The sequence below is a fragment of the Schistocerca nitens genome, chromosome 12 (assembly GCF_023898315.1).
Source record: "Schistocerca nitens isolate TAMUIC-IGC-003100 chromosome 12, iqSchNite1.1, whole genome shotgun sequence".
In the NCBI taxonomy this organism is placed as follows: Eukaryota; Metazoa; Arthropoda; class Insecta; order Orthoptera; family Acrididae; genus Schistocerca; species Schistocerca nitens.
This window is the reverse complement of record NC_064625.1, coordinates 156,624,206-156,649,680: the sequence shown is the minus strand read 5'-3', so window position 1 is coordinate 156,649,680 and position 25,475 is coordinate 156,624,206.

The window sequence follows — 25,475 nt, the reverse complement described above, 5'->3', positions numbered from 1 at the left end:
TCGGTTTGCAGATGTATTTCGCATGTTGACGATGCATTTGGCTACCTTAAGAGAGTCATAGTTACTCCTGCCACTTGCTCCCCGTTCTACCACAGTCACATCTACAAGCTTACTCTGGCCAGTTCACCAGAAGCGATACGCCATTATTTGTTGACCTTAAGACTTTCACAGTACTCCTTGCGGGAGCTCCTCGGGATTGCCAATGTAATTCGCCTTTTGACGAGGCATTTGGCTACCCTAAGAGAGTCATAGTTACTCCTGCCAGTTACTCCCCGTTTTACCACAGTCACATCTACAAGCTTACTCTGGCCGTTCACCAGAAGCGATACGCCATTATTTGTTGACCTTAAGACTTTCACAGTACTCCTTCCGGGAGCTCATCGAGAATGCCGATGTTTTTCGCCTGTTGACGAGGCATTTTTCTACCTTAAGAGAGTCATTGTTACACCTGCCAAATGCTCGCCGTTAACCACAGCCACATTTTCAAGCTTCCTCTGGCCCAGTTCACCTGAAGCGGTACACCATTATTTGTCGGCTTTGAGACCTTCACTGTACTCCTGCCGGGAGCACCTCGAGTTTGCCGATGTATTTCGCCTATTGACGAGGCATTTGGCTACCTTAAGAGAGTCATAGTTACTCCTACCACTTGCACCCACATTTATCACTGTCACATCCTCAAGCTTTCTCCGGCCAGTTCACCACAAGCGATACGCCATTATCTGTCGACATAAAGTGTTTCACAGTACTACTGCTGGCAGCTCCTCGGTTTGCAGATGTATTTCGCGTGTTGACGATGCATTTGGCTACCTTAAGAGAGTCATAGTTACTCCTGCCACTTGCTCCCCGTTCTACCACAGTCACATCTACAAGCTTACTCTGGCCAGTTCACCAGAAGCGATACGCCATTATTTGTTGACCTTAAGACTTTCACAGTACTCCTTGCGGGAGCTCCTCGGGATTGCCAATGTAATTCGCCTTTTGACGAGGCAATTGGCTACCCTAAGAGAGTCATAGTTACTCCTGCCAGTTGCTCCCCGTTTTACCACAGTCACATCTACAAGCTTACTCTGGCCGTTCACCAGAAGCGATACGCCATTATTTGTTGACCTTAAGACTTTCACAGTACTCCTTCCGGGAGCTCATCGAGAATGCCGATGTTTTTCGCCTGTTGACGAGGCATTTTTCTACCTTAAGAGAGTCATTGTTACACCTGCCAAATGCTCGCCGTTAACCACAGCCACATTTTCAAGCTTCCTCTGGCCCAGTTCACCTGAAGCGGTACACCATTATTTGTCGGCTTTGAGACCTTCACTGTACTCCTGCCGGGAGCACCTCGAGTTTGCCGATGTATTTCGCCTATTGACGAGGCATTTGGCTACCTTAAGAGAGTCATAGTTACTCCTACCACTTGCACCCAGATTTATCACTGTCACATCCTCAAGCTTTCCCCGGCCAGTTCACCACAAGCGATACGCCATTATCTGTCGACATAAAGTGTTTCACAGTACTACTGCTGGCAGCTCCTCGGTTTGCAGATGTATTTCGCATGTTGACGAGGCATTTGGCTATATTAGCCGGCTTTATTCACGTTTGTGAATGATACAATTTAGTGTTACCTGCGGAGCAGGTTTACAAGATGTCACATAAGAAAAATACACTAACAAATAAACACAAACACAAGAATAAAACACAGGTATTATGCCTGAGACGCCAGGCAGCAGCGAAAAGGTTGAGCTAATCTTAACCAACTCCAGTGCGGTTCATCGTGCGGCGGCGAGGGGCAGTCATAGTGTCAAAGCGCCGCGCCGCCATAATACTGCCCAATAGCACTCTGGTGCTGATGGTAGAAAGGTGTCCAATGGTCACGCCCACTTCCTGAAGCGTTGTCGCAGATGCTGGGGACCAGACTCCACGCCAGTTGATGGTTGCTGACGTTGTGGTGATATCTCGGACTGCCGGAAAAAGCTCTCGCACCTCCGCATGGACGGCCTGTTTATCATAGATTGCGACCTTCTCCCTGTGACAACGGTCGAGGTCTAGGCTGTCGCCGATCACCTGGGCGTCAATTATGTATGCAGTTTCGCCACGGACTGCCACGACATCAGGCTTCTTCAATCCTTCTGATGTCCGCAGATGAGGCTCCACAAGTACTTCGTAGCCTCTCCGACGTAGGCCTCGCACCAGATAGGACGCCACGGCGTCATGTCGGGCAATGCGGGCCCCGTCGCTCCTCCAACACTGCTGGATGACGTGATTGGCAGTCTCTGTGGCGTTACAGCCTCCCCGGCACCGTTTGTCACCCTCCCGCCCACGTAGCAGCCGTGCCTGAGTAGGCAGTGCATTAATTCTAGCACGAAGGCAGGAGATATAGTCACGCCCTGTAAGAAACTGCCGAGTGTTAGACACCCAGCAGTGCTGCCCTGGTGTTTGGGCAGACTTCCGCAAAGGAGCGCCGTCTACTGATGAGTGCAGGCGCTCGGCCCAACACCGACCCAGTTGGTAGCTGGACTTAATGACGTCGCCATTCCACCGTAAGGCATTATCTAACTGATGGATTTCTCGTCTGAGGGAATCCTGGGACACACCTTCAGCAGCCACACCCAGTCCCTCCATCTTTGCAAGGCGCCTCCTCCGGAGAAGAGGACCCAGCCAGCGGGCTGCTGGGACCCCCAGGCCCCCATGAGAGACAGGAGCATGAAAGTACCCAACAGGAGTGTCCGCTGGCAGGTGGAGCCAGGATCTAATAGCTTTGCGCACGCAAATATCGAGGGACGAGAGGGCCCCTAAACGTGTCCTTCCCAGGGCCAGGCCATGAAAAATGCCCGGCAGGATAACTGAACAAAGGGAAAATAGTCTTTGCTGAGGTTTAAGTGGTGCCCTCGTGATGATGTCCAACTGTTTCTCGACCTCCCGCCGAGGATGGAAGAGGCTGCGCCCACATGTGGTGAATTGCAGGCCCAAGTACTTAAGAGAATCACCCATCGCCAGCGCCGGTATGTTGTTATTACCTGCCCGAAAAATGACTGACTTGTCAACCTTGACCTTCTTCTCCCGACCTGATGCAACCAGGGCGAGAGAGAAGCACTTCCTTGGGTTGATCTCGAGACCGAGGTCACCCAGGGCCGCTGTAGCGATGGTGATTAGTTCCTGCAATCCATCCTTCGTCTCGGCGAACAGAAGAAGGTCGTCCGCGAACGCAGCAGCATTTATTCTTCGGCCGAGAATACGGGCACCAACATGCTCAGGAAGACGGGAAAGGAGGATGTCTATAGACATATTGAAGAGGATGGGGGATAAGGGATCACCTTGCCGCACACCCCTCGAAGGCCGCACTAGATCTGACGACTTCCCAGCACCGCAGATAACCGTCGAGCCCGCCTCATAGCATCCCAGGATGTAGTCAATGAACTCGACCGGCAGACCATGGGCCCTCAGCACAGGACCAAGGGCACCATGGGCCAGCGAGTCGAAGGCCTTTGACACATCCAGAGATGCTACATACAGCGAGCTAGCAGTGGCCCGCGCCTGGGTCATCGCCAGATCCAGAAGAAAGGTGTTGTGGAGCATCCCATCCTGTGGGATGAAAGCCCGCTGACGACCGTCCAAGACACAGTGGCGCATAAGGCGGCCGACCAGAACCTTGTGAAAGACCCTGGTCAGCACCGAACACACCGTGATAGGACGGAAGTCAGCAGGGGATGCTGCGGCGGTCTTCTTGGGCAGCAAGGTAGTACGAGCCTGTAGGAGACGGGATGGGAGGGAACGTGAGAGGAGTAGGAGGTTGAGGAATTTATGAAGAGCCTCACGAGGAAGGCGACGTAGCTGGGACGGTGTAAGGTGATCAGGGCCTGCAGCAGAGTTGCGAGGTGGAAGAGCTGCAGCAACCTCATCTGCAGTAATGGGTGCCCACAGAACTTGGAAGGGCACACACTTACAGAATGGCAGCAGCTTACCTGAGAGACCCTCCCCACGTGGAGGCCGAGACCTGACACGAGGGGGAGTAAAGAGATCCCTCCAAAACTCAATCAGCCCCGGGATGGTGGGTGGCTGATGGAGAAGCGTGCCATCGAGAAGACCATTGATACAGCGCGCTGAGTTCTTCTTAAAAGCACGCTGCACCACAGCATACTCCCACCTTCTTCTCGCCCGCTTCCGTTCAGGCGGCCGTTGAAATGCCTTACCAGGAGCGTGACAAAGAGATGGTTCCCTGCTACCTAGTTCGTCAAGAGCAGGAACAAGCATGGCTTGGATGGTACTCCGGCTGGCAGTGGGGCCCAAGGCCACAACTGCATCAAGTGAGCGGAAACGCGGGCCCGACGATGGCAACTCTGCAATTAGGGACCAGATAGCCCGATCGGCGTCCTCCCCTGGAGAAGATGACTGTGAGGAGGAAGAGGCCACAGCAGATCCGTCTGCAGAGCCCTGAAGATCTTGGTTTCTCATTGAGAGCTCGGCAGCAAAGGTGGCCACCATGTTCTTATAGGCCTGCCCCCTGCGCTGACACTTGACAGATTCAAGTGTGCGCTCCGGGAAGGCTTTAGCAAGCTCTTGGTTGAAGAACCTGCAGCCCTGCAGGGACAAAGTCGCCTCAGCATGCGCAAGACGGAGCAGCTCTTCTTCCGACCACCTGGCCTTCTTCCTTTCCGTTTGCACATCCGCGTTGGCGGCATCAGGGTGGGCACGACGACGATGAACGCCGAGCCCGGTCTTGGTTGAGAAGGACCGCTGGCATTCAGGGCAGACAGCGGGGAGCGGCGCTCGACCCGCGCTGGTTGGCTGGCTGGATTGCTCGTCAGCTGGCACAGGCACTCCAGTGGGAGGCCTGGTACCTTGATTTCTTCTCGTAGTTGCACCAGCTGGAAAAAAGGCAGGGGGGGAGGTAACCCCCAAGCCCCGAAAGTTAAGAGGGTCATAGTTACTCCTGCCACTTGCTCCCCGTTCTACCACAGTCACATCTACAAGCTTACTCTGGCCAGTTCACCAGAAGCGATACGCCATTATTTGTTGACCTTAAGACTTTCACAGTACTCCTTGCGGGAGCTCCTCGGGATTGCCAATGTAATTCGCCTTTTGACGAGGCATTTGGCTACCCTAAGAGAGTCATAGTTACTCCTGCCAGTTGCTCCCCGTTTTACCACAGTCACATCTACAAGCTTACTCTGGCCGTTCACCAGAAGCCATACGCCATTATTTGTTGACCTTAAGACTTTCACAGTACTCCTTCCGGGAGCTCATCGAGAATGCCGATGTTTTTCGCCTGTTGACGAGGCATTTTTCTACCTTAAGAGAGTCATTGTTACACCTGCCAAATGCTCGCCGTTAACCACAGCCACATTTTCAAGCTTCCTCTGGCCCAGTTCACCTGAAGCGGTACACCATTATTTGTCGGCTTTGAGACCTTCACTGTACTCCTGCCGGGAGCACCTCGAGTTTGCCGATGTATTTCGCCTACTGACGAGGCATTTGGCTACCTTAAGAGAGTCATAGTTACTCCTACCACTTGCACCCAGATTTATCACTGTCACATCCTCAAGCTTTCTCCGGCCAGTTCACCACAAGCGATACGCCATTATCTGTCGACATAAAGTGTTTCACAGTACTACTGCTGGCAGCTCCTCGGTTTGCAGATGTATTTCGCATGTTGACGAGGCATTTGGCTACCTTAAGAGAGTCATAGTTACTCCTGCCACTTGCTCCCCGTTCTACCACAGTCACATCTACAAGCTTACTCTGGCCAGTTCACCAGAAGCGATACGCCATTATTTGTTGACCTTAAGACTTTCACAGTACTCCTTGCGGGAGCTCCTCGGGATTGCCAATGTAATTCGCCTTTTGACGAGGCATTTGGCTACCCTAAGAGAGTCATAGTTACTCCTGCCAGTTGCTCCCCGTTTTACCACAGTCACATCTACAAGCTTACTCTGGCCGTTCACCAGAAGCGATACGCCATTATTTGTTGACCTTAAGACTTTCACAGTACTCCTTCCGGGAGCTCATCGAGAATGCCGATGTTTTTCGCATGTTGACGAGGCATTTTTCTACCTTAAGAGAATCATTGTTACACCTGCCAAATGCTCGCCGTTAACCACAGCCACATTTACAAGCTTCCTCTGGCCCAGTTCACCTGAAGCGGTACACCATTATTTGTCGGCTTTGAGACCTTCACTGTACTCCTGCCGGGAGCACCTCGAGTTTGCCGATGTATTTCGCCTATTGACGAGGCATTTGGCTACCTTAAGAGAGTCATAGTTACTCCTACCACTTGCACCCAGATTTATCACTGTCACATCCTCAAGCTTTCTCCGGCCAGTTCACCACAAGCGATACGCCATTATCTGTCGACATAAAGTGTTTCACAGTACTACTGCTGGCAGCTCCTCGGTTTGCAGATGTATTTCGCGTGTTGACGATGCATTTGGCTACCTTAAGAGAGTCATAGTTACTCCTGCCACTTGCTCCCCGTTCTACCACAGTCACATCTACAAGCTTACTCTGGCCAGTTCACCAGAAGCGATACGCCATTATTTGTTGACCTTAAGACTTTCACAGTACTCCTTGCGGGAGCTCCTCGGGATTGCCAATGTAATTCGCCTTTTGACGAGGCATTTGGCTACCCTAAGAGAGTCATAGTTACTCCTGCCAGTTGCTCCCCGTTTTACCACAGTCACATCTACAAGCTTACTCTGGCCGTTCACCAGAAGCGATACGCCATTATTTGTTGACCTTAAGACTTTCACAGTACTCCTTCCGGGAGCTCATTGAGAATGCCGATGTTTTTCGCCTGTTGACGAGGCATTTTTCTACCTTAAGAGAGTCATTGTTACACCTGCCAAATGCTCGCCGTTAACCACAGCCACATTTTCAAGCTTCCTCTGGCCCAGTTCACCTGAAGCGGTACACCATTATTTGTCGGCTTTGAGACCTTCACTGTACTCCTGCCGGGAGCACCTCGAGTTTGCCGATGTATTTCGCCTATTGACGAGGCATTTGGCTACCTTAAGAGAGTCATAGTTACTCCTACCACTTGCACCCAGATTTATCACTGTCACATCCTCAAGCTTTCTCCGGCCAGTTCACCACAAGCGATACGCCATTATCTGTCGACATAAAGTGTTTCACAGTACTACTGCTGGCAGCTCCTCGGTTTGCAGATGTATTTCGCATGTTGACGAGGCATTTGGCTACCTTAAGAGGGTCATAGTTACTCCTGCCACTTGCTCCCCGTTCTACCACAGTCACATCTACAAGCTTACTCTGGCCAGTTCACCAGAAGCGATACGCCATTATTTGTTGACCTTAAGACTTTCACAGTACTCCTTGCGGGAGCTCCTCGGGATTGCCAATGTAATTCGCCTTTTGACGAGGCATTTGGCTACCCTAAGAGAGTCATAGTTACTCCTGCCAGTTGCTCCCCGTTTTACCACAGTCACATCTACAAGCTTACTCTGGCCGTTCACCAGAAGCGATACGCCATTATTTGTTGACCTTAAGACTTTCACAGTACTCCTTCCGGGAGCTCATCGAGAATGCCGATGTTTTTCGCCTGTTGACGAGGCATTTTTCTACCTTAAGAGAGTCATTGTTACACCTGCCAAATGCTCGCCGTTAACCACAGCCACATTTTCAAGCTTCCTCTGGCCCAGTTCACCTGAAGCGGTACACCATTATTTGTCGGCTTTGAGACCTTCACTGTACTCCTGCCGGGAGCACCTCGAGTTTGCCGATGTATTTCGCCTATTGACGAGGCATTTGGCTACCTTAAGAGAGTCATAGTTACTCCTACCACTTGCACCCAGATTTATCACTGTCACATCCTCAAGCTTTCTCCGGCCAGTTCACCACAAGCGATACGCCATTATCTGTCGACATAAAGTGTTTCACAGTACTACTGCTGGCAGCTCCTCGGTTTGCAGATGTATTTCGCATGTTGACGAGGCATTTGGCTACCTTAAGAGAGTCATAGTTACTCCTGCCACTTGCTCCCCGTTCTACCACAGTCACATCTACAAGCTTACTCTGGCCAGTTCACCAGAAGCGATACGCCATTATTTGTTGACCTTAAGACTTTCACAGTACTCCTTGCGGGAGCTCCTCGGGATTGCCAATGTAATTCGCCTTTTGACGAGGCATTTGGCTACCCTAAGAGAGTCATAGTTACTCCTGCCAGTTGCTCCCCGTTTTACCACAGTCACATCTACAAGCTTACTCTGGCCGTTCACCAGAAGCGATACGCCATTATTTGTTGACCTTAAGACTTTCACAGTACTCCTTCCGGGAGCTCATCGAGAATGCCGATGTTTTTCGCATGTTGACGAGGCATTTTTCTACCTTAAGAGAATCATTGTTACACCTGCCAAATGCTCGCCGTTAACCACAGCCACATTTACAAGCTTCCTCTGGCCCAGTTCACCTGAAGCGGTACACCATTATTTGTCGGCTTTGAGACCTTCACTGTACTCCTGCCGGGAGCACCTCGAGTTTGCCGATGTATTTCGCCTATTGACGAGGCATTTGGCTACCTTAAGAGAGTCATAGTTACTCCTACCACTTGCACCCAGATTTATCACTGTCACATCCTCAAGCTTTCTCCGGCCAGTTCACCACAAGCGATACGCCATTATCTGTCGACATAAAGTGTTTCACAGTACTACTGCTGGCAGCTCCTCGGTTTGCAGATGTATTTCGCGTGTTGACGATGCATTTGGCTACCTTAAGAGAGTCATAGTTACTCCTGCCACTTGCTCCCCGTTCTACCACAGTCACATCTACAAGCTTACTCTGGCCAGTTCACCAGAAGCGATACGCCATTATTTGTTGACCTTAAGACTTTCACAGTACTCCTTGCGGGAGCTCCTCGGGATTGCCAATGTAATTCGCCTTTTGACGAGGCATTTGGCTACCCTAAGAGAGTCATAGTTACTACTGCCAGTTGCTCCCCGTTTTACCACAGTCACATCTACAAGCTTACTCTGGCCGTTCACCAGAAGCGATACGCCATTATTTGTTGACCTTAAGACTTTCACAGTACTCCTTCCGGGAGCTCATCGAGAATGCCGATGTTTTTCGCCTGTTGACGAGGCATTTTTCTACCTTAAGAGAGTCATTGTTACACCTGCCAAATGCTCGCCGTTAACCACAGCCACATTTTCAAGCTTCCTCTGGCCCAGTTCACCTGAAGCGGTACACCATTATTTGTCGGCTTTGAGACCTTCACTGTACTCCTGCCGGGAGCACCTCGAGTTTGCCGATGTATTTCGCCTATTGACGAGGCATTTGGCTACCTTAAGAGAGTCATAGTTACTCCTACCACTTGCACCCAGATTTATCACTGTCACATCCTCAAGCTTTCTCCGGCCAGTTCACCACAAGCGATACGCCATTATCTGTCGACATAAAGTGTTTCACAGTACTACTGCTGGCAGCTCCTCGGTTTGCAGATGTATTTCGCGTGTTGACGATGCATTTGGCTACCTTAAGAGAGTCATAGTTACTCCTGCCACTTGCTCCCCGTTCTACCACAGTCACATCTACAAGCTTACTCTGGCCAGTTCACCAGAAGCGATACGCCATTATTTGTTGACCTTAAGACTTTCACAGTACTCCTTGCGGGAGCTCCTCGGGATTGCCAATGTAATTCGCCTTTTGACGAGGCATTTGGCTACCCTAAGAGAGTCATAGTTACTCCTGCCAGTTGCTCCCCGTTTTACCACAGTCACATCTACAAGCTTACTCTGGCCGTTCACCAGAAGCGATACGCCATTATTTGTTGACCTTAAGACTTTCACAGTACTCCTTCCGGGAGCTCATCGAGAATGCCGATGTTTTTCGCCTGTTGACGAGGCATTTTTCTACCTTAAGAGAGTCATTGTTACACCTGCCAAATGCTCGCCGTTAACCACAGCCACATTTTCAAGCTTCCTCTGGCCCAGTTCACCTGAAGCGGTACACCATTATTTGTCGGCTTTGAGACCTTCACTGTACTCCTGCCGGGAGCACCTCGAGTTTGCCGATGTATTTCGCCTATTGACGAGGCATTTGGCTACCTTAAGAGAGTCATAGTTACTCCTACCACTTGCACCCAGATTTATCACTGTCACATCCTCAAGCTTTCTCCGGCCAGTTCACCACAAGCGATACGCCATTATCTGTCGACATAAAGTGTTTCACAGTACTACTGCTGGCAGCTCCTCGGTTTGCAGATGTATTTCGCATGTTGACGAGGCATTTGGCTACCTTAAGAGAGTCATAGTTACTCCTGCCACTTGCTCCCCGTTCTACCACAGTCACATCTACAAGCTTACTCTGGCCAGTTCACCAGAAGCGATACGCCATTATTTGTTGACCTTAAGACTTTCACAGTACTCCTTGCGGGAGCTCCTCGGGATTGCCAATGTAATTCGCCTTTTGACGAGGCATTTGGCTACCCTAAGAGAGTCATAGTTACTCCCGCCAGTTGCTCCCCGTTTTACCACAGTCACATCTACAAGCTTACTCTGGCCGTTCACCAGAAGCGATACGCCATTATTTGTTGACCTTAAGACTTTCACAGTACTCCTTCCGGGAGCTCATCGAGAATGCCGATGTTTTTCGCATGTTGACGAGGCATTTTTCTACCTTAAGAGAATCATTGTTACACCTGCCAAATGCTCGCCGTTAACCACAGCCACATTTACAAGCTTCCTCTGGCCCAGTTCACCTGAAGCGGTACACCATTATTTGTCGGCTTTGAGACCTTCACTGTACTCCTGCCGGGAGCACCTCGAGTTTGCCGATGTATTTCGCCTATTGACGAGGCATTTGGCTACCTTAAGAGAGTCATAGTTACTCCTACCACTTGCACCCAGATTTATCACTGTCACATCCTCAAGCTTTCTCCGGCCAGTTCACCACAAGCGATACGCCATTATCTGTCGACATAAAGTGTTTCACAGTACTACTGCTGGCAGCTCCTCGGTTTGCAGATGTATTTCGCATGTTGACGATGCATTTGGCTACATTAAGAGAGTCATAGTTACTCCTGCCACTTGCTCCCCGTTCTACCACAGTCACATCTACAAGCTTACTCTGGCCAGTTCACCAGAAGCGATACGCCATTATTTGTTGACCTTAAGACTTTCACAGTACTCCTTGCGGGAGCTCCTCGGGATTGCCAATGTAATTCGCCTTTTGACGAGGCATTTGGCTACCCTAAGAGAGTCATAGTTACTCCTGCCAGTTGCTCCCCGTTTTACCACAGTCACATCTACAAGCTTACTCTGGCCGTTCACCAGAAGCGATACGCCATTATTTGTTGACCTTAAGACTTTCACAGTACTCCTTCCGGGAGCTCATCGAGAATGCCGATGTTTTTCGCATGTTGACGAGGCATTTTTCTACCTTAAGAGAATCATTGTTACACCTGCCAAATGCTCGCCGTTAACCACAGCCACATTTACAAGCTTCCTCTGGCCCAGTTCACCTGAAGCGGTACACCATTATTTGTCGGCTTTGAGACCTTCACTGTACTCCTGCCGGGAGCACCTCGAGTTTGCCGATGTATTTCGCCTATTGACGAGGCATTTGGCTACCTTAAGAGAGTCATAGTTACTCCTACCACTTGCACCCAGATTTATCACTGTCACATCCTCAAGCTTTCTCCGGCCAGTTCACCACAAGCGATACGCCATTATCTGTCGACATAAAGTGTTTCACAGTACTACTGCTGGCAGCTCCTCGGTTTGCAGATGTATTTCGCGTGTTGACGATGCATTTGGCTACCTTAAGAGAGTCATAGTTACTCCTGCCACTTGCTCCCCGTTCTACCACAGTCACATCTACAAGCTTACTCTGGCCAGTTCACCAGAAGCGATACGCCATTATTTGTTGACCTTAAGACTTTCACAGTACTCCTTGCGGGAGCTCCTCGGGATTGCCAATGTAATTCGCCTTTTGACGAGGCATTTGGCTACCCTAAGAGAGTCATAGTTACTACTGCCAGTTGCTCCCCGTTTTACCACAGTCACATCTACAAGCTTACTCTGGCCGTTCACCAGAAGCGATACGCCATTATTTGTTGACCTTAAGACTTTCACAGTACTCCTTCCGGGAGCTCATCGAGAATGCCGATGTTTTTCGCCTGTTGACGAGGCATTTTTCTACCTTAAGAGAGTCATTGTTACACCTGCCAAATGCTCGCCGTTAACCACAGCCACATTTTCAAGCTTCCTCTGGCCCAGTTCACCTGAAGCGGTACACCATTATTTGTCGGCTTTGAGACCTTCACTGTACTCCTGCCGGGAGCACCTCGAGTTTGCCGATGTATTTCGCCTATTGACGAGGCATTTGGCTACCTTAAGAGAGTCATAGTTACTCCTACCACTTGCACCCAGATTTATCACTGTCACATCCTCAAGCTTTCTCCGGCCAGTTCACCACAAGCGATACGCCATTATCTGTCGACATAAAGTGTTTCACAGTACTACTGCTGGCAGCTCCTCGGTTTGCAGATGTATTTCGCGTGTTGACGATGCATTTGGCTACCTTAAGAGAGTCATAGTTACTCCTGCCACTTGCTCCCCGTTCTACCACAGTCACATCTACAAGCTTACTCTGGCCAGTTCACCAGAAGCGATACGCCATTATTTGTTGACCTTAAGACTTTCACAGTACTCCTTGCGGGAGCTCCTCGGGATTGCCAATGTAATTCGCCTTTTGACGAGGCATTTGGCTACCCTAAGAGAGTCATAGTTACTCCTGCCAGTTGCTCCCCGTTTTACCACAGTCACATCTACAAGCTTACTCTGGCCGTTCACCAGAAGCGATACGCCATTATTTGTTGACCTTAAGACTTTCACAGTACTCCTTCCGGGAGCTCATCGAGAATGCCGATGTTTTTCGCCTGTTGACGAGGCATTTTTCTACCTTAAGAGAGTCATTGTTACACCTGCCAAATGCTCGCCGTTAACCACAGCCACATTTTCAAGCTTCCTCTGGCCCAGTTCACCTGAAGCGGTACACCATTATTTGTCGGCTTTGAGACCTTCACTGTACTCCTGCCGGGAGCACCTCGAGTTTGCCGATGTATTTCGCCTATTGACGAGGCATTTGGCTACCTTAAGAGAGTCATAGTTACTCCTACCACTTGCACCCAGATTTATCACTGTCACATCCTCAAGCTTTCTCCGGCCAGTTCACCACAAGCGATACGCCATTATCTGTCGACATAAAGTGTTTCACAGTACTACTGCTGGCAGCTCCTCGGTTTGCAGATGTATTTCGCATGTTGACGAGGCATTTGGCTACCTTAAGAGAGTCATAGTTACTCCTGCCACTTGCTCCCCGTTCTACCACAGTCACATCTACAAGCTTACTCTGGCCAGTTCACCAGAAGCGATACGCCATTATTTGTTGACCTTAAGACTTTCACAGTACTCCTTGCGGGAGCTCCTCGGGATTGCCAATGTAATTCGCCTTTTGACGAGGCATTTGGCTACCCTAAGAGAGTCATAGTTACTCCCGCCAGTTGCTCCCCGTTTTACCACAGTCACATCTACAAGCTTACTCTGGCCGTTCACCAGAAGCGATACGCCATTATTTGTTGACCTTAAGACTTTCACAGTACTCCTTCCGGGAGCTCATCGAGAATGCCGATGTTTTTCGCATGTTGACGAGGCATTTTTCTACCTTAAGAGAATCATTGTTACACCTGCCAAATGCTCGCCGTTAACCACAGCCACATTTACAAGCTTCCTCTGGCCCAGTTCACCTGAAGCGGTACACCATTATTTGTCGGCTTTGAGACCTTCACTGTACTCCTGCCGGGAGCACCTCGAGTTTGCCGATGTATTTCGCCTATTGACGAGGCATTTGGCTACCTTAAGAGAGTCATAGTTACTCCTACCACTTGCACCCAGATTTATCACTGTCACATCCTCAAGCTTTCTCCGGCCAGTTCACCACAAGCGATACGCCATTATCTGTCGACATAAAGTGTTTCACAGTACTACTGCTGGCAGCTCCTCGGTTTGCAGATGTATTTCGCATGTTGACGATGCATTTGGCTACCTTAAGAGAGTCATAGTTACTCCTGCCACTTGCTCCCCGTTCTACCACAGTCACATCTACAAGCTTACTCTGGCCAGTTCACCAGAAGCGATACGCCATTATTTGTTGACCTTAAGACTTTCACAGTACTCCTTGCGGGAGCTCCTCGGGATTGCCAATGTAATTCGCCTTTTGACGAGGCATTTGGCTACCCTAAGAGAGTCATAGTTACTCCTGCCAGTTGCTCCCCGTTTTACCACAGTCACATCTACAAGCTTACTCTGGCCGTTCACCAGAAGCGATACGCCATTATTTGTTGACCTTAAGACTTTCACAGTACTCCTTCCGGGAGCTCATCGAGAATGCCGATGTTTTTCGCATGTTGACGAGGCATTTTTCTACCTTAAGAGAATCATTGTTACACCTGCCAAATGCTCGCCGTTAACCACAGCCACATTTACAAGCTTCCTCTGGCCCAGTTCACCTGAAGCGGTACACCATTATTTGTCGGCTTTGAGACCTTCACTGTACTCCTGCCGGGAGCACCTCGAGTTTGCCGATGTATTTCGCCTATTGACGAGGCATTTGGCTACCTTAAGAGAGTCATAGTTACTCCTACCACTTGCACCCAGATTTATCACTGTCACATCCTCAAGCTTTCTCCGGCCAGTTCACCACAAGCGATACGCCATTATCTGTCGACATAAAGTGTTTCACAGTACTACTGCTGGTAGCTCCTCGGTTTGCAGATGTATTTCGCGTGTTGACGATGCATTTGGCTACCTTAAGAGAGTCATAGTTACTCCTGCCACTTGCTCCCCGTTCTACCACAGTCACATCTACAAGCTTACTCTGGCCAGTTCACCAGAAGCGATACGCCATTATTTGTTGACCTTAAGACTTTCACAGTACTCCTTGCGGGAGCTCCTCGGGATTGCCAATGTAATTCGCCTTTTGACGAGGCATTTGGCTACCCTAAGAGAGTCATAGTTACTACTGCCAGTTGCTCCCCGTTTTACCACAGTCACATCTACAAGCTTACTCTGGCCGTTCACCAGAAGCGATACGCCATTATTTGTTGACCTTAAGACTTTCACAGTACTCCTTCCGGGAGCTCATCGAGAATGCCGATGTTTTTCGCCTGTTGACGAGGCATTTTTCTACCTTAAGAGAGTCATTGTTACACCTGCCAAATGCTCGCCGTTAACCACAGCCACATTTTCAAGCTTCCTCTGGCCCAGTTCACCTGAAGCGGTACACCATTATTTGTCGGCTTTGAGACCTTCACTGTACTCCTGCCGGGAGCACCTCGAGTTTGCCGATGTATTTCGCCTATTGACGAGGCATTTGGCTACCTTAAGAGAGTCATAGTTACTCCTACCACTTGCACCCAGATTTATCACTGTCACATCCTCAAGCTTTCTCCGGCCAGTTCACCACAAGCGATACGCCATTATCTGTCGACATAAAGTGTTTCACAGTACTACTGCTGGCAGCTCCTCGGTTTGCAGATGTATTTCGCATGTTGACGAGGCATTTGGCTACCTTAAGAGAGTCATAGTTACTCCTGCCACTTGCTCCCCGTTCTACCACAGTCACATCTACAAGCTTACTCTGGCCAGTTCACCAGAAGCGATACGCCATTATTTGTTGACCTTAAGACTTTCACAGTACTCCTTGCGGGAGCTCCTCGGGATTGCCAATGTAATTCGCCTTTTGACGAGGCATTTGGCTACCCTAAGAGAGTCATAGTTAGTCCCGCCAGTTGCTCCCCGCTTTACCACAGTCACATCTACAAGCTTACTCTGGCCGTTCACCAGAAGCGATACGCCATTATTTGTTGACCTTAAGACTTTCACAGTACTCCTTCCGGGAGCTCATCGAGAATGCCGATGTTTTTCGCATGTTGACGAGGCATTTTTCTACCTTAAGAGAATCATTGTTACACCTGCCAAATGCTCGCCGTTAACCACAGCCACATTTACAAGCTTCCTCTGGCCCAGTTCACCTGAAGCGGTACACCATTATTTGTCGGCTTTGAGACCTTCACTGTACTCCTGCCGGGAGCACCTCGAGTTTGCCGATGTATTTCGCCTATTGACGAGGCATTTGGCTACCTTAAGAGAGTCATAGTTACTCCTACCACTTGCACCCACATTTATCACTGTCACATCCTCAAGCTTTCTCCGGCCAGTTCACCACAAGCGATACGCCATTATCTGTCGACATAAAGTGTTTCACAGTACTACTGCTGGCAGCTCCTCGGTTTGCAGATGTATTTCGCGTGTTGACGATGCATTTGGCTACCTTAAGAGAGTCATAGTTACTCCTGCCACTTGCTCCCCGTTCTACCACAGTCACATCTACAAGCTTACTCTGGCCAGTTCACCAGAAGCGATACGCCATTATTTGTTGACCTTAAGACTTTCACAGTACTCCTTGCGGGAGCTCCTCGGGATTGCCAATGTAATTCGCCTTTTGACGAGGCATTTGGCTACCCTAAGAGAGTCATAGTTACTACTGCCAGTTGCTCCCCGTTTTACCACAGTCACATCTACAAGCTTACTCTGGCCGTTCACCAGAAGCGATACGCCATTATTTGTTGACCTTAAGACTTTCACAGTACTCCTTCCGGGAGCTCATCGAGAATGCCGATGTTTTTCGCCTGTTGACGAGGCATTTTTCTACCTTAAGAGAGTCATTGTTACACCTGCCAAATGCTCGCCGTTAACCACAGCCACATTTTCAAGCTTCCTCTGGCCCAGTTCACCTGAAGCGGTACACCATTATTTGTCGGCTTTGAGACCTTCACTGTACTCCTGCCGGGAGCACCTCGAGTTTGCCGATGTATTTCGCCTATTGACGAGGCATTTGGCTACCTTAAGAGAGTCATAGTTACTCCTACCACTTGCACCCAGATTTATCACTGTCACATCCTCAAGCTTTCTCCGGCCAGTTCACCACAAGCGATACGCCATTATCTGTCGACATAAAGTGTTTCACAGTACTACTGCTGGCAGCTCCTCGGTTTGCAGATGTATTTCGCGTGTTGACGATGCATTTGGCTACCTTAAGAGAGTCATAGTTACTCCTGCCACTTGCTCCCCGTTCTACCACAGTCACATCTACAAGCTTACTCTGGCCAGTTCACCAGAAGCGATACGCCATTATTTGTTGACCTTAAGACTTTCACAGTACTCCTTGCGGGAGCTCCTCGGGATTGCCAATGTAATTCGCCTTTTGACGAGGCATTTGGCTACCCTAAGAGAGTCATAGTTACTCCTGCCAGTTGCTCCCCGTTTTACCACAGTCACATCTACAAGCTTACTCTGGCCGTTCACCAGAAGCGATACGCCATTATTTGTTGACCTTAAGACTTTCACAGTACTCCTTCCGGGAGCTCATCGAGAATGCCGATGTTTTTCGCCTGTTGACGAGGCATTTTTCTACCTTAAGAGAGTCATTGTTACACCTGCCAAATGCTCGCCGTTAACCACAGCCACATTTTCAAGCTTCCTCTGGCCCAGTTCACCTGAAGCGGTACACCATTATTTGTCGGCTTTGAGACCTTCACTGTACTCCTGCCGGGAGCACCTCGAGTTTGCCGATGTATTTCGCCTATTGACGAGGCATTTGGCTACCTTAAGAGAGTCATAGTTACTCCTACCACTTGCACCCAGATTTATCACTGTCACATCCTCAAGCTTTCTCCGGCCAGTTCACCACAAGCGATACGCCATTATCTGTCGACATAAAGTGTTTCACAGTACTACTGCTGGCAGCTCCTCGGTTTGCAGATGTATTTCGCGTGTTGACGATGCATTTGGCTACCTTAAGAGAGTCATAGTTACTCCTGCCACTTGCTCCCCGTTCTACCACAGTCACATCTACAAGCTTACTCTGGCCAGTTCACCAGAAGCGATACGCCATTATTTGTTGACCTTAAGACTTTCACAGTACTCCTTGCGGGAGCTCCTCGGGATTGCCAATGTAATTCGCCTTTTGACGAGGCATTTGGCTACCCTAAGAGAGTCATAGTTACTCCTGCCAGTTGCTCCCCGTTTTACCACAGTCACATCTACAAGCTTACTCTGGCCGTTCACCAGAAGCGATACGCCATTATTTGTTGACCTTAAGACTTTCACAGTACTCCTTCCGGGAGCTCATCGAGAATGCCGATGTTTTTCGCCTGTTGACGAGGCATTTTTCTACCTTAAGAGAGTCATTGTTACACATGCCAAATGCTCGCCGTTAACCACAGCCACATTTTCAAGCTTCCTCTGGCCCAGTTCACCTGAAGCGGTACACCATTATTTGTCGGCTTTGAGACCTTCACTGTACTCCTGCCGGGAGCACCTCGAGTTTGCCGATGTATTTCGCCTATTGACGAGGCATTTGGCTACCTTAAGAGAGTCATAGTTACTCCTACCACTTGCACCCAGATTTATCACTGTCACATCCTCAAGCTTTCTCCGGCCAGTTCACCACAAGCGATACGCCATTATCTGTCGACATAAAGTGTTTCACAGTACTACTGCTGGCAGCTCCTCGGTTTGCAGATGTATTTCGCATGTTGACGAGGCATTTGGCTACCTTAAGAGAGTCATAGTTACTCCTGCCACTTGCTCCCCGTTCTACCACAGTCACATCTACAAGCTTACTCTGGCCAGTTCACCAGAAGCGATACGCCATTATTTGTTGACCTTAAGACTTTCACAGTACTCCTTGCGGGAGCTCCTCGGGATTGCCAATGTAATTCGCCTTTTGACGAGGCATTTGGCTACCCTAAGAGAGTCATAGTTACTCCCGCCAGTTGCTCCCCGTTTTACCACAGTCACATCTACAAGCTTACTCTGGCCGTTCACCAGAAGCGATACGCCATTATTTGTTGACCTTAAGACTTTCACAGTACTCCTTCCGGGAGCTCATCGAGATTGCCGATGTTTTTCGCATGTTGACGAGGCATTTTTCTACCTTAAGAGAATCATTGTTACACCTGCCAAATGCTCGCCGTTAACCACAGCCACATTTACAAGCTTCCTCTGGCCCAGTTCACCTGAAGCGGTACACCATTATTTGTCGGCTTTGAGACCTTCACTGTACTCCTGCCGGGAGCACCTCGAGTTTGCCGATGTATTTCGCCTATTGACGAGGCATTTGGATACCTTAAGAGAGTCATAGTTACTCCTACCACTTGCACCCAGATTTATCACTGTCACATCCTCAAGCTTTCTCCGGCCAGTTCACCACAAGCGATACGCCATTATCTGTCGACATAAAGTGTTTCACAGTACTACTGCTAGCAGCTCCTCGGTTTGCAGATGTATTTCGCATGTTGACGATGCATTTGGCTACCTTAAGAGAGTCATAGTTACTCCTGCCACTTGCTCCCCGTTCTACCACAGTCACATCTACAAGCTTACTCTGGCCAGTTCACCAGAAGCGATACGCCATTATTTGTTGACCTTAAGACTTTCACAGTACTCCTTGCGGGAGCTCCTCGGGATTGCCAATGTAATTCGCCTTTTGACGAGGCATTTGGCTACCCTAAGAGAGTCATAGTTACTCCTGCCAGTTGCTCCCCGTTTTACCACAGTCACATCTACAAGCTTACTCTGGCCGTTCACCAGAAGCGATACGCCATTATTTGTTGACCTTAAGACTTTCACATTACTCCTTCCGGGAGCTCATCGAGAATGCCGATGTTTTTCGCCCGTTGACGAGGCATTTTTCTAAATTAAGAGAGTCATTGTTACACCTGCCAAATGCTCGCCGTTAACCACAGCCACATTTTCAAGCTTCCTCTGGCCCAGTTCACCTGAAGCGGTACACCATTATTTGTCGGCTTTGAGACCTTCACTGTACTCCTGCCGGGAGCACCTCGAGTTTGCCGATGTATTTCGCCTATTGACGAGGCATTTGGCTACCTTAAGAGAGTCATAGTTACTCCTACCACTTGCACCCAGATTTATCACTGTCACATCCTCAAGCTTTCTCCGGCCAGTTCACCACAAGCGATACGCCATTATCTGTCGACATAAAGTGTTTCACAGTACTACTGCTGGCAGCTCCTCGGTTTGCAGATGTATTTCGCGTGTTGACGATGCATTTGGCTACCTTAAGAGAGTCATAGTTACTCCTGCCACTTGCTCCCCGTTCTACCACAGTCACATCTACAAGCTTACTCTGGCCAGTTCACCAGAAGCGATACGCCATTATTTGTTGACCTTAAGACTTTCACAGTACTCCTTGCGGGAGCTCCTCGGGATTGCCAATGTAATTCGCCTTTTGACGAGGCATTTGGCTACCCTAAGAGAGTCATAGTTACTCCTGCCAGTTGCTCCCCGTTTTACCACAGTCACATCTACAAGCTTACTCTGGCCGTTCACCAGAAGCGATACGCCATTATTTGTTGACCTTAAGACTTTCACAGTACTCCTTCCGGGAGCTCATCGAGAATGCCGATGTTTTTCGCCTGTTGACGAGGCATTTTTCTACCTTAAGAGAGTCATTGTTACACCTGCCAAATGCTCGCCGTTAACCACAGCCACATTTTCAAGCTTCCTCTGGCCCAGTTCACCTGAAGCGGTACACCATTATTTGTCGGCTTTGAGACCTTCACTGTACTCCTGCCGGGAGCACCTCGAGTTTGCCGATGTATTTCGCCTATTGACGAGGCATTTGGCTACCTTAAGAGAGTCATAGTTACTCCTACCACTTGCACCCAGATTTATCACTGTCACATCCTCAAGCTTTCCCCGGCCAGTTCACCACAAGCGATACGCCATTATCTGTCGACATAAAGTGTTTCACAGTACTACTGCTGGCAGCTCCTCGGTTTGCAGATGTATTTCGCATGTTGACGAGGCATTTGGCTACCTTAAGAGGGTCATAGTTACTCCTGCCACTTGCTCCCCGTTCTACCACAGTCACATCTACAAGCTTACTCTGGCCAGTTCACCAGAAGCGATACGCCATTATTTGTTGACCTTAAGACTTTCACAGTACTCCTTGCGGGAGCTCCTCGGGATTGCCAATGTAATTCGCCTTTTGACGAGGCATTTGGCTACCCTAAGAGAGTCATAGTTACTCCTGCCAGTTGCTCCCCGTTTTACCACAGTCACATCTACAAGCTTACTCTGGCCGTTCACCAGAAGCGATACGCCATTATTTGTTGACCTTAAGACTTTCACAGTACTCCTTCCGGGAGCTCATCGAGAATGCCGATGTTTTTCGCCTGTTGACGAGGCATTTTTCTACCTTAAGAGAGTCATTGTTACACCTGCCAAATGCTCGCCGTTAACCACAGCCACATTTTCAAGCTTCCTCTGGCCCAGTTCACCTGAAGCGGTACACCATTATTTGTCGGCTTTGAGACCTTCACTGTACTCCTGCCGGGAGCACCTCGAGTTTGCCGATGTATTTCGCCTATTGACGAGGCATTTGGATACCTTAAGAGAGTCATAGTTACTCCTACCACTTGCACCCAGATTTATCACTGTCACATCCTCAAGCTTTCTCCGGCCAGTTCACCACAAGCGATACGCCATTATCTGTCGACATAAAGTGTTTCACAGTACTACTGCTAGCAGCTCCTCGGTTTGCAGATGTATTTCGCATGTTGACGATGCATTTGGCTACCTTAAGAGAGTCATAGTTACTCCTACCACTTGCTCCCCGTTCTACCACAGTCACATCTACAAGCTTACTCTGGCCAGTTCACCAGAAGCGATACGCCATTATTTGTTGACCTTAAGACTTTCACAGTACTCCTTGCGGGAGCTCCTCGGGATTGCCAATGTAATTCGCCTTTTGACGAGGCATTTGGCTACCCTAAGAGAGTCATAGTTACTCCTGCCAGTTGCTCCCCGTTTTACCACAGTCACATCTACAAGCTTACTCTGGCCGTTCACCAGAAGCGATACGCCATTATTTGTTGACCTTAAGACTTTCACATTACTCCTTACGGGAGCTCATCGAGAATGCCGATGTTTTTCGCCTGTTGACGAGGCATTTTTCTAAATTAAGAGAGTCATTGTTACACCTGCCAAATGCTCGCCGTTAACCACAGCCACATTTTCAAGCTTCCTCTGGCCCAGTTCACCTGAAGCGGTACACCATTATTTGTCGGCTTTGAGACCTTCACTGTACTCCTGCCGGGAGCACCTCGAGTTTGCCGATGTATTTCGCCTATTGACGAGGCATTTGGCTACCTTAAGAGAGTCATAGTTACTCCTACCACTTGCACCCAGATTTATCACTGTCACATCCTCAAGCTTTCTCCGGCCAGTTCACCACAAGCGATACGCCATTATCTGTCGACATAAAGTGTTTCACAGTACTACTGCTGGCAGCTCCTCGGTTTGCAGATGTATTTCGCATGTTGAGGAGGCATTTGGCTACCTTAAGAGGGTCATAGTTACTCCTGCCACTTGCTCCCCGTTCTACCACAGTCACATCTACAAGCTTACTCTGGCCAGTTCACCAGAAGCGATACGCCATTATTTGTTGACCTTAAGACTTTCACAGTACTCCTTGCGGGAGCTCCTCGGGATTGCCAATGTAATTCGCCTTTTGACGAGGCATTTGGCTACCCTAAGAGAGTCATAGTTACTCCTGCCAGTTGCTCCCCGTTTTACCACAGTCACATCTACAAGCTTACTCTGGCCGTTCACCAGAAGCGATACGCCATTATTTGTTGACCTTAAGACTTTCACAGTACTCCTTCCGGGAGCTCATCGAGAATGCCGATGTTTTTCGCCTGTTGACGAGGCATTTTTCTACCTTAAGAGAGTCATTGTTACACCTGCCAAATGCTCGCCGTTAACCACAGCCACATTTTCAAGCTTCCTCTGGCCCAGTTCACCTGAAGCGGTACACCATTATTTGTCGGCTTTGAGACCTTCACTGTACTCCTGCCGGGAGCACCTCGAGTTTGCCGATGTATTTCGCCTATTGACGAGGCATTTGGCTACCTTAAGAGAGTCATAGTTACTCCTACCACTTGCACCCAGATTTATCACTGTCACAGCCTCAAGCTTTCTCCGGCCAGTTCACCACAAGCGATACGCCATTATCTGTCGACATAAAGTGTTTCACAGTACTACTGCTGGCAGCTCCTCGGTTTGCAGATGTATTTCGCATGTTGACGAGGCATTTGGCTACCTTAAGAGAGTCATAGTTACTCCTGCCACTTGCTCCCCGTTCTACCACAGTCACATCTACAAGCTTACTCTGGCCAGTTCACCAGAAGCGATACGCCATTATTTGTTGACCTTAAGACTTTCACAGTACTCCTTGCGGGAGCTCCTCGGGATTGCCAATGTAATTCGCCTTTTGACGAGGCATTTGGCTACCCTAAGAGAGTCATAGTTACTCCCGCCAGTTGCTCCCCGTTTTACCACAGTCACATCTACAAGCTTACTCTGGCCGTTCACCAGAAGCGATACGCCATTATTTGTTGACCTTAAGACTTTCACAGTACTCCTTCCGGGAGCTCATCGAGAATGCCGATGTTTTTCGCATGTTGACGAGGCATTTTTCTACCTTAAGAGAATCATTGTTACACCTGCCAAATGCTCGCCGTTAACCACAGCCACATTTACAAGCTTCCTCTGGCCCAGTTCACCTGAAGCGGTACACCATTATTTGTCGGCTTTGAGACCTTCACTGTACTCCTGCCGGGAGCACCTCGAGTTTGCCGATGTATTTCGCCTATTGACGAGGCATTTGGCTACCTTAAGAGAGTCATAGTTACTCCTACCACTTGCACCCAGATTTATCACTGTCACATCCTCAAGCTTTCTCCGGCCAGTTCACCACAAGCGATACGCCATTATCTGTCGACATAAAGTGTTTCACAGTACTACTGCTGGCAGCTCCTCGGTTTGCAGATGTATTTCGCGTGTTGACGATGCATTTGGCTACCTTAAGAGAGTCATAGTTACTCCTGCCACTTGCTCCCCGTTCTACCACAGTCACATCTACAAGCTTACTCTGGCCAGTTCACCAGAAGCGATACGCCATTATTTGTTGACCTTAAGACTTTCACAGTACTCCTTGCGGGAGCTCCTCGGGATTGCCAATGTAATTCGCCTTTTGACGAGGCATTTGGCTACCCTAAGAGAGTCATAGTTACTCCTGCCAGTTGCTCCCCGTTTTACCACAGTCACATCTACAAGCTTACTCTGGCCGTTCACCAGAAGCGATACGCCATTATTTGTTGACCTTAAGACTTTCACAGTACTCCTTCCGGGAGCTCATCGAGAATGCCGATGTTTTTCGCCTGTTGACGAGGCATTTTTCTACCTTAAGAGAGTCATTGTTACACCTGCCAAATGCTCGCCGTTAACCACAGCCACATTTTCAAGCTTCCTCTGGCCCAGTTCACCTGAAGCGGTACACCATTATTTGTCGGCTTTGAGACCTTCACTGTACTCCTGCCGGGAGCACCTCGAGTTTGCCGATGTATTTCGCCTATTGACGAGGCATTTGGCTACCTTAAGAGAGTCATAGTTACTCCTACCACTTGCACCCAGATTTATCACTGTCACATCCTCAAGCTTTCTCCGGCCAGTTCACCACAAGCGATACGCCATTATCTGTCGACATAAAGTGTTTCACAGTACTACTGCTGGCAGCTCCTCGGTTTGCAGATGTATTTCGCATGTTGACGAGGCATTTGGCTACCTTAAGAGAGTCATAGTTACTCCTGCCACTTGCTCCCCGTTCTACCACAGTCACATCTACAAGCTTACTCTGGCCAGTTCACCAGAAGCGATACGCCATTATTTGTTGACCTTAAGACTTTCACAGTACTCCTTGCGGGAGCTCCTCGGGATTGCCAATGTAATTCGCCTTTTGACGAGGCATTTGGCTACCCTAAGAGAGTCATAGTTACTCCTGCCAGTTGCTCCCCGTTTTACCACAGTCACATCTACAAGCTTACTCTGGCCGTTCACCAGAAGCGATACGCCATTATTTGTTGACCTTAAGACTTTCACAGTACTCCTTCCGGGAGCTCATCGAGAATGCCGATGTTTTTCGCCTGTTGACGAGGCATTTTTCTAAATTAAGAGAGTCATTGTTACACCTGCCAAATGCTCGCCGTTAACCACAGCCACATTTTCAAGCTTCCTCTGGCCCAGTTCACCTGAAGCGGTACACCATTATTTGTCGGCTTTGAGACCTTCACTGTACTCCTGCCGGGAGCACCTCGAGTTTGCCGATGTATTTCGCCTATTGACGAGGCATTTGGCTACCTTAAGAGAGTCATAGTTACTCCTACCACTTGCACCCAGATTTATCACTGTCACATCCTCAAGCTTTCTCCGGCCAGTTCACCACAAGCGATACGCCATTATCTGTCGACATAAAGTGTTTCACAGTACTACTGCTGGCAGCTCCTCGGTTTGCAGATGTATTTCGCGTGTTGACGATGCATTTGGCTACCT